Source organism: Zalophus californianus, chromosome 4, assembly GCF_009762305.2.
Source record: "Zalophus californianus isolate mZalCal1 chromosome 4, mZalCal1.pri.v2, whole genome shotgun sequence".
NCBI classification, from domain to species: domain Eukaryota; kingdom Metazoa; phylum Chordata; class Mammalia; order Carnivora; family Otariidae; genus Zalophus; species Zalophus californianus.
The window spans coordinates 40,625,304-40,636,520 of record NC_045598.1 but is presented as its reverse complement, the minus strand read 5'-3'; the positions used below and the strand labels follow the sequence as shown (position 1 = coordinate 40,636,520).

Sequence of the window (11,217 nt, the reverse complement as noted above, 5' to 3'; positions counted from 1 at the left end):
GTTTTCCATGATGTTTTCTTAGGCAACATTCCACCAAATTACAGCTTTACAAAAGTTGTAGTTTCATGTATAATTCCTTAGTATGATAATCATTTTCATTTTAAAACCAGAATCAGGCTGAATGTAGCTTTCTTTCTGAATCTAAAATTTATGCTAAATTTTAATCTAAAATTTAAGACACTGATACCCTACTGTCCCATTACCTTTAATCAGAAGTCATAACACTCTTGTTGAAAAGTAAATTATCAAACAATGAAACTTAAGGTTGTAGTAAAAGTGAAAAAAAGGAAAGAAAAAAAAACCCTTGTCTTTTTTATTAAGGCTTTATGGAATAGAATTCATATTTAATCAGAATGACTAAAGACCCTTTTTTGGCAATGAAAGCAAAAGAAGCAAGTCAAATTGTTAGATCTCATTTTTTTGTCATCTACTTATACTGCAATCACAACTATGTATAGTGCATTAATATGAAATACTTTTGAAATACATAATTTTTTTAAATGGAACCTATACAAAAATCACATACTGTTGGATAGGATGTTGAAATGACTGGTGTGTAATATTTTTTAAAACCTTCATTTTTGGTCAGCACAAATTTAATTTTCATTTTCCTTTCCAGTAGGATTTCATTTTGAGGTTTAACGTGTATGAAGCCAGTATAAAGTTTTACAGTGTAGTAATTCTGGATTCCAAGTGATTTAAAATGAAAACTGAAAGGTGAAGTTTACTTAAGAAAATTAATTTTCTTCTTTGGTAACATCTAAGTCTTCATCCTCTTCATCATCATCTTCTGCCTGTTGATCCTTTCTTAGTCGACAGGTAGATACCTGTCCTGTTCCAGATATACACTTAACTGAGAGTGATCTTTGAAGAGGCGACTTTGAATTTGCTCTTACGATATCTAAACGGGATGCATAATCTGGTGGATACAGAGAATTTCGGAAAACCTCCAAATCTTCTTCATCAATCTTTTGTATGTTTTGGTAGGCAGCAGTGTAGACCTCTAAAGCTTTGCCATGAAATAACATTTCAATAGTGATAAATTCTGAAAATATAGTCTTTATATCCTTTATACTCTGCTTTTCAAAATTGTCAGTAGTTTCCTCCAGATGACGAGTTGTTCAGGTAGCATCCATTGTAGCTCTCTGCAATTCAGTTTCTGCCTGTGAAATAACATGTCGATCTGATGGGTTTCGCTGACGTGTTCTTTCTAACTGAGTTAACTGTTTAGCTTCTTGATTCCTTGCTGTTAATGTTGTTTGAGGTCATCTCATTTCATTTTTACAATGGTTCCATAAGCTTTCAAAGTTTCAACTACTTTGGCTTCAAGTCTTTCAACCTCTGCTTGTCGATAATCCTCAAGTTTGGCAAACTCATCAGCAAAGTTTTTCAGGCCCTGCTTTAAATTTGGGGTCTCTGTAGGGGCATACACATTGATTTCATTCACCAGTAGGCCTGCTTTGTCTCGCAGTCTGGCAGTTTTCTGCCAAGAAAAGCAGCAAAGATTTGGCACAGCTCTCGGAAATGCTTCTCCACATTTGTGACAGCATCTTGCAGTTGTCTGGTTTGAGCGTCCTAGTTTTCCATGCTGCGCTTCAACATCTTGCCTTGAGCATGGACGGGGACCCTGATCCCGGCCAAACAACCTCCGCTCGGAGGCCGCCGAGCATGCGCCCCCTCTGCACTGTTTCTTATAGTCCACATATGAGTGAAACCATATAATTGATTTTCTCTGATTGACTTATTTCGCTCAATACCCTCCAGTTCCATTCACGTTGATGTAAATGGTAAGATTTCATCCTTTTTGATGGCTGAGTAGCATTTTATTATATATATAAAACACATCTTCTTTATCCATTCATCTGTCGACGGACATGTGGGCTCTTTCCACAGTATGGCTATTGTTGACATTGCTGTTATATACATTGGGGTGCACGTGCCCCTTTGATCACTACATTTGTATCTTTGGGGTAAATACCTAGTAGTGCAATTGCTGGGTCATAGGGTAGCTCCATTTTCAACTTCTTGAGGAACCTCCATACTGTTTATTAAACTCAACACCCAAAAGACAAATAATCCAGTCAAGAAATGGGCAGAAGATATGAACAGACATTTCTCCAAAGAAGACATATAAATGGCCAACAGACACATGAAAAAATGCTCAACATCAATTGGCATCAGGGAAATACAAATCAAAACCACAATGAGATACCACCTCATACCAGTCAGAAAGGCTAAAATTAACAAGTCAGGAAATGACAGATGTTGGTGAGAATGCAGAGAAAGGAGAACCCTCTTACAGTGTTGGTAAGAATGCAACCTGGTCCAGCCTCTGCCCATTTTTAAATCAGATCTGTTTTCTTCTCTTTCTGCTATTGAGCTGTATGACTTCTTCATATATTTTGGATATTAACACCTTATCAGATCTATTAATAGCAAATATTTTCTCACTTTTGGTAGGTTGCCTTTTAATTTTGTTGATGATTTCCTTCATTGTGCAGAAGCTTTTTAGTTTGATGTCATCCCACTTGTTTTTTTTTTCTTTTGTTGCCTTTGCCTTTTTAAAAAGATTTATTTGTATTTATTTATTTATTTACTTACTTATTTACTTATTTACTTATGTGGAAAGTGTGAGCCAGGGGAGGGGCAAAGAGGGAAAATCTCAAGCAGACACTGAGGTTAGTATGGAACCCAATATGGGGCTTGATCTCATGACCCTAGTAGCATGACTTGAGCTGAAATCAAGTCAGACACTTAACCAACTGAGCCACCCAGGTGCCCCTGTCTTTGTTTTTGGTGCCAGATCCAAGAAAGCATTGCCAAGACCAAAATCATGGAATTTACTACCTATGTTATCTTCCAGGAGTTTTATGGTTTCAGTTCTTACATTCAAATCTTTAATCCATTTTGAGTTGATTTTTTGCACAGTGTAGTGGTCCAGTTTCATTATTTTGCATGTGGCCGTCCAGTTTTCTCAACATCATTTATTGAAGAGGTTCTCCTTTCCCCATTGTGTATTCTTGGCTCCTTTGTCATAAATTAATTGACCATATATGCATGGGTTGAAAATCTTATGTTGATAACAACAACAACAAAAATTTTTTAAAGATTTTATTTATTTATGTGTCAGAAAGAGAGAGAGAGCACAAGCAGGGGAACATTCTACATCAGAGAAATACAAACCAAAACCACAATGAGATATCACCTCATACCTATCAGAATGGCTAAAATCAACAACACAAGAAACTACAGGTGTTGGCAAGGATGAGGAAGAAGGGGAACCCTCTTGCACTGTTGGTGGGAATGAAAACTGGTGTAGCCACTCTGGAAACAGTATGGAGGTTTCTCAGAAAGTTAAAAAATAGAACTACCCTACAGTCCAGCAATTGCACTATGAGGTATTTACCCAAAGAATACAAAAATACTACTTTAAAAGGATACACACACCCCAATGTTTATAGCAGCATTATTTACAATAGCCAATTTATGGAAACAGCCCAGTGTCCATCAATAGGATGAATGGATAAAGAAGATGTGGTATACATATATAAGAGAATATTACTCAACCATAAAAAGAATGAAATCTTGCCATTTGCAACAATATAGATGGAGCTGGAGAGTATTATGCTAAGCAAAATTAAGTTAGTCAGAGAAAGACAAATGCCATATGATTTCACTCATATGTGGAATTTAAGAAACAGAACACATGCACATAGGCAAAAAAGAGAGAGACATACAAAGAAACAGACTCTTAACTATAGAGAACAAACTGATGGTTACCAGAGGGCAGGGGGTGAAGGGGTTGGTCAAATAGGTGATGGGGATTAAGGAGTGCACTTGTGATGAGCATCAGGTATTGTATGGAAGTGTTGAATCACTATATTGTTCACCTGAAATTAATATTACACTATATGTTAACTAATTAGAATTTAAATTAAAACTTTATAAAAAATAAAAAAATTAAACCAATGTGTTGTATACCTAAAGCTTATGAAATATGTTATGTCAGTTATATCTCAATAAATATTAAAATAGCAAAAATAATTAAAAATTACAGTACAGAAAAATAAAAAATAAAGGATTAATACTTTTTAATTTTATTTATTTATTTTAAAGAGAGAGAGCATGAGCTTGGGGAGGAGGGGCAGAGGGAGATCACGAGAGAAGATCTCAAACAGGCTCCACACCCAATATGGACACCAACATGGGGTTCCATCTCATGACCCTGAAATCATGACCTGAGCCAAAATCAAGAGTTGGACGCTTAACCGACTGAGCCACCCAGGTGCCCCGAAACTTTTAAATTATTTTTAAAGGGGAAAGAAACTTATACTTACAAGTTGTCTGTTGTAGTAATCAATACCATTTTATTTTGAGCTATACCTTCTGCTTTTTTGTCAATGACTTCATCAAAATTGGCCTTCTTTGTATATTCATATTCGATAGAGAATATAGTCAGATTTGTCAATCTATCTTTTTTTTGTCAATCTATCTTTACTCACTGTTTTTTTTTTTTTAAGATTTTATTTTATTTATTTGACAGAGAGATAGAGAGAGAGCACTAGTAGGCAGAGCAGCAGGCAGAGGGAGAGGGAGAAGCAGGCTCCCTGCTGAGCAAGGAGCCTGATGCAGGACTCCACCCCAGGACCCTGGGATCATAACCTGAGCCGAAGGCAGCCATTTAACCAACTGAACCACCCAGGTGCCCCATATCTTTACTCACTGTTGATTGAAAAACTCTTTTTATTGACTTTAATTTTGAAAAGTCTCTTTCAAATGAAGCAACATATCTACAAATAGTAAAAGTCTTAAGCAGAAAGGATAGGCTTGGCAGAGATTCACAAAAATCCTATTTCACAATAAACTTTAGAAATTACATGTTTGTTTCTTCAGTATTAATTTTAGCAGTTTTCAAATGTCTCTGCTTTTTATTTTATTTTATTTTTAAAGATTTTAATTATTTGACAGAGAGAGAGAGACAGCGAGAGAGGGAACACAAGCAGGGGGAGTGGAAGAGGGAGAAGCAGGCTTCCCACTAAGCAGGGAGCCCGACGTGGGGCTCGATCCCAGGACCCTGGGATCATGACCTGAGCCGAAGGCAGATGCTTAATGGCTGAGCCACCCAGGCACCCCGTCTCTGTATTTTAATTTTTAAATTTTAAACACAAACAAGAACTCCATATTGTTATGTAAAATGACAGAATTCAGGGAACTGAAGTTTGTTTCTTCATCTTTACAATCTCTGTGTTATCATTTTTGTATCAAATTCACTGTTTTAAATCCAGAAGTATATAGTAACACAGGGGTTGAAGACAAAAACAGCATCTGTAGGGAACTCAAGCAATTCTGAACCATTATGAATTTACTCTAAAACAAATGTGTAGCTGTGTTTGAAGGTGTTGGATGCTGATTCCAAATTGACTTCCATATAGCATATGAAGTTTCAATGACAAAAATTAATGATAAATTATTTTTAAGATGATTAAAATGTGCTAATTGGAAGTTTACGTACATATTAATGTTTATTTGTTATCATTTATTATGTTAATTTTAGTTTCATGGCAAAATTGAGAGGAAAGTACAGATTTCCCATATACTCCTTACGCCTCTCATGTATTGTTTCATTATCCCATTATCAACATCTCTCACCAGAGTGGTACATTTGTTACAATTGATGAACCTAAATTGACACATCATAATCACTCCCAAATCCATAGTTTGCCTTAGGATTAACCCTTGGTGTTATACTTTCTATGGATTTGGGTAAATATATAATGATATGTATCCATCATTATAGTGTCATACAGAGTATTTTCACCACCCTAAAAATTTTCTGTGCTCTTCCTATTCATCCCTCCAAACACTCAACCTCTGGCAACCACTGATTGTTTTACTCTTTACATAGTTTTGCCTTTTCCACAATGTCATATAGTTGGAATCATACAATATATAGCCTTTTCAGATTCGCTTCTTTCACTTAGTTACATACATTTAAGATTCCTCCATGTCTTTTCATGACTTAGCTCAATTTGTTTTAGCACTGACTAATATTCCCTTGTCTGGATGTACCACAGTTTATCCATTCACCTACTGATGGCTATCTTGGTTGCTTCCAAGCTTCAACAATTATGAATAAATGTGCTATAAATATCCAGGTGCAGGTTTCTGTGAATATTACTTCTCAACTCCTTTGGGTATATACCAAGGGATGCAATTATTGGATCAAATGAGAAGAGCATGTTTAGTTTTGTAAGAAACTACCGAATTTCCAAGGTGGCTGTACCATTTTGCATTTACACCAGCAATGAATGAGAGTCCCAGTTGATCTACATTCTTGCCCAAATTTGGTGTTGTCAGTGACCTGGAGTTTAGCCTTTCTAAGATGTGTGTAATGGTATGAGTTATTGGTTTTTTGGAGGAAGATTATAAATGTAAAGTACCATTTTCATCATAGGATATCAAGGTTACATACCACTGACATGACATAGGACCGTTGATGTGCTGACTTTGATCTGCTGACCATTGTGTTTGTTAGGCTTTCCTACTATAAAGATATTCCTACTCCCCAATTTTCCATATTGTACTTTTAGGAAGAAAGTCACTATGTGCAACCAACATTTAAGGAGTAGGAACTTAAGCTTCCCTTCTTTTAGGTTTGAGTATCTATATATTTGGAATTCTTCTGCATGGGAAATTTGCCTATTCTTCCCCATTAATTAATTATTTTAGTCATGTATTTATATCATTATGGACTCATGGATATTTATTTTATACTTTGGGTTATAATCTGATGCTACTTTTATTTTGTTGCTCAAATTATTCTATTTTTGGCCATTTAAGAGTTCTTTCAGTGGGCTCCTATGTCCCTTTGACATATCCCACTAGTGTGTATATGAGTGTGTTTGTATGTGTATTAAACAATCCCTTACTTTCTGACACCACAAGCTGATCCAGATTCATCTTGTATACTGTCTGCCCTGGTCATAGACTAAGGCATTTTCCAAGGAACCCTGGTTCCTTTTCATGAAAATGGTACTAGATGCCAAGATCTAGGCCCTAAGTGTGTTTATTGTATTTGGGGTATCATTTATTCTAAGCTCTCTCAGTGGACAGAACAAAGAAGTATGTGTGCACGTACTACCCCATGTGTGTACACATATCTACAAACATTTCTATATTTAACCATCTGTACCTATAGCAATTAAACATGCATTCTTACTAATGTCTCCAACTTCAATACATTACCACATTCATGATTCTGTGTATCCTGTTCCCCTGGCTTGTCTGTAACTTCCCATTCATGAAAGGAATTTTATATATATATATATATATATATACAAAATATATATATATGAGATTATTTAATCTTGTGATATAGGTGTTAGTATGTCATTTTATAGTTGAGGAAACCGAGGCTTAGAGATGATAAATTTTTTCTAAGACACAGCAATTAAGAGGTGGAAGTAAAATTCCTTCTGGGAGAAAAAGAACACTTAAGGCACAAAATTAAAATGTGTGGGGGTGCCTGGGTGGCTCAGTTGTTAAAGTGTCTGCCTTCATCTCAGGTCATGATCTTGGGACCCTGGGATCGAGCCCCGCATCGGACTCTCTGCTCAGATGGAAGCCTGCTTCTCCCTCTCCCACTCCCCCTGCTTGTGTTCCCTTTCTCACTGTGTCTTTCTCTGTCAAATAAATAAATAAAATCTTTAAAAAAATTAAAACGTGTGGTTTGTGCAGTAGGCCATCTTGGTAAATTGGCAAAATGCATTAAAGCTATGTTGGTATGATCCAGAATTAAACACAGATAAATATGAAATTATGCCAGTTCTTTCAATGTTGTGTGCACATCTTTGAGGGCCAAACTATTATATTGAAGATCTGTTCTTAATTGTACATCACCTCATGAGTCAACTGTAAAACTTTTTAAATTTGTTTTTTATCTTCTAAAAAAAAAGCATGACTTGCTCTTAAATCATAAAGATAATTTTGTGTTGTATACTTTAAGTCAATTGATTAAAGAATAATAAATAGGAAATGGATTAGATAGGGAAATTGCATAGTCATATTTTTCCTGACCCATTTAAATAATCCAAAACAACAACCATGTCCCCCAATTATGGTCTATTTTGAAATATTAATTTTGACTGTCACTGAAAATGGGGCTCTGTGAACAAAGAGCTTGGGAAACATTGCATAGCTATCAATCCCCTCTTGTAAATTCCCATTTGCTTAGTAAGGTAGTTGAGAAAACCTGCAACAAACAGTTCAACTTTTGAATAACTGCTTCCAAATTTATTTGTCCATAGAATGCTGTTTTCATGTAAAGGCTATTAACATCTCATATAGCTATACTTGGAACACAATTAGTTTTTCATTTTACAAGAGAAGGAGCACGGTTTATTTTTTCTATTTTCAGACTCTGAAACAGGGCCTGGCATATAGTAGGTCCTTAATATTTGTCAAATAAATGAATGAACAAATATTTATTGAGCTCTACTATATACCAGTCACAAGGAATACAATGCTGAAAATATAAACATGGTCTCTGCCCTATGCAACTTACAGTCTAATGGAGAAGATTATAAATAAGCAAATAAAAAATAAAATTTTAGCTAAGAGTTGTGGAAACAAACATAATGTTGAGATGCAGCATAAAGGAGGTGATGGGGATGGTAGATCTTTAAAGCATTTACACAAACAAGTCAATAGTTAACCAGAATTTGGATATTTCTAACATCAACTTTCATTCAGAATGCATGTTGAAATAGGTTGTGTTAATTAAGTTCTTGCATTAAATGGATGGCATGCTCAAAAGAACTTAGATTAAAGACTATTTACAGAGATGTGGACAAGTTTAAAAGCAGAAACAAGGGAAGAAGAGGGTCTCAAGAACCAAAGACAGCCCGGAGTCATTAGCACTCTTAGACCTGAAAAAAAGGAAGTCATGGAGCAAAGCATTGGGGGTGATTGAAAAAAAAATTATATTAAGCATTAGGTAATATGCAGGCAGTACAAACACCATCTATATAAATAAGCCAAAACTGTGATTTCATTTAGACAAAAAGCAGATTTGTCTTCTTGATTGTCTCAGCACTTATCACAATCCTCACATATAGTGGCACTCAAATGTGCATTGAATATAAATTGCATCTAGGTCAGTCTTTCACACATGGTTTCCTATAAACCCTCAAATAATCATACAGACTAGTAGCTATCAGCAACAGGGATGCACTGAAAAAAGTACTTACCATCTGCCCAAATACTTAAGGTACCAAGAAAGAGTGGGCTGGGGAAGGCAAAGCCAACAGTTGAGAATACTGGTAAGAAATGTCCACTTTTGGGGTATCTGGGTTGCTCAGTCGGTTAAGTGTCTGCCTTCAGCCCAGGTCATGATCCTAGGGTCCTGGGACTGAGCCCCGTGTCAGGCTCCCTGCTCAGCAAGGAGTCTGCTTCTGCCTTTCTCTCTGCCCCTCCTCCCACTCGTGCTCTCTCTCTCTCCCTTGCTTTCTCCCTCTCAAATAAATAAAATCTTAAAAAAAAAAAAAGAAATGTCCACTTTTACTAGCTCTCTTACTGTTATTAGCCCTGGGATACTGAATCATCCCTTGTTGGTTTCCTTAAACTCTGCTCATACCTTTGTAAATATAATCCCTTTATTAAATTCTTCCCAAACAAAAAATAATTACATCTAACAGATGTAACTTTCTTGAACAGCAATAATTATACAAGTTATAATTTTTCTGAAATTTTGCAGTTAAAAAGTCAGGATAACTTTTATAAGAGTCAGAACATTTCAAATTTAGAACTATGTTCTATTTGGCAATTATATATTTCAAATTAAGAAAACTATTCTCTTGTGGGTCTAGTGAAGAAACCAGAGAAATCAGCAATAAACAGAACAGAAGTTTAAAAGGATACTGGCACAAAGGTGTAAAACAGGTCTTCTTTTGTTTATTTTTAAGCATACGAACAGTGAAACAAAAAGCACCTTAGAAAAAAGTACGTTTGCCATAAAGAGGAATTTGCCATGAATTTTCACATATAATCACTTTGTTCTATTCCATGTGAAAAAAAGATAGATTAAGCATTAATGACCTTTTTAAAAGAACAAACTGGCTCTAGGTAACTTAAAATATCTGTTTAAAAAGGGATTTGTTCAGGTCATGTGAAGTAATTTACATTTTAAAACATGCTACAAATGAAAATGGAGAGCATTATAAGCACTAAATTCTAGGTTTATTTTTCTTTTCTTTTTTCCTACTTAATCTACTAAAATGTATAGATTTATGTGATGTTTGTAACACAGAACATGAGCAATTAAATGACCACGCTGCAACATTAGAGCCAAAATTGTCTTTTTGCCAGAATCCACTTATGCAAGTGCTTAGGTGGGATTGACTCAATATTCCCCGAGATGGGTAAACTCAGGTTTAGCCAGACAAAGCCACAGTGATTACTTCAGAGATTGGTTACTTAAAATCAATGAGGCTCAATGACGAAGAAGGAAGGAAGTCATAGGATTCATAATATATTTTGGTGATGCAGTCGGTAGGATTTGCTAATAGTTCAGATGGTTAAGAGAAAGAGAAGAGTCAAGACTGATGAACCTGAGCATTTGGGTGATGGTAGCCATGTACTGAGATGGGAAACACAGAAGAAACAGATTTTATAGAATAAAAATTAAGGGTTTAGTTCTGGACATTATAAATTTGAGATGCCTATTAGACACACATGGGTATAAGACATGTCCAGTTAACAGTTGCACAGATGAATTTAAGATAAATTTAGAATTTCTTAGTGTAGATTCCTAGCAGTAGAGTTGCTGGATCAAAGGTTATGTGCATTTTTAGAGTTGTGCCAGAGCCAGCTTCTACTGGCTCATAAGAGTTGATTGTTAAATTTTCAAGACTTTTATGAGCCAATTATTAGAAATAGTCATTTAAAAAATTAAATTACATAAGCTTACAATTAAATACATTACTTTTTTTTAAAAAAGGATAATAGGGGGTGGTGTCAGAGGAGATCTAATAGAGAGCCAGGATGTTCACCACTGCCCAACAATAAGGAAGTTACTTTGTTCTCCCCCATAGTGTCCATGGGAGGTCCTATTGGGAACAGAAATGAAGCACACCTATCTTTCCTAGGCAGATTGGTATTGGTTGGAGCACTAGTGGAGAACCAGAACTTCTATGCTTGCCCAGCAGTAATGAATAGCCC

General features: G+C 35.6%; 1 pseudogene; it reads right to left on the bottom strand.

Annotated features, from left to right (window-relative positions):
* Nucleotides 1–737: 737 nt before the first annotated feature.
* LOC113916655 lies at nt 738–1,602 on the bottom strand (annotated as a pseudogene).
* Between the last annotated feature and the right edge of the window lie 9,615 nt (nt 1,603–11,217).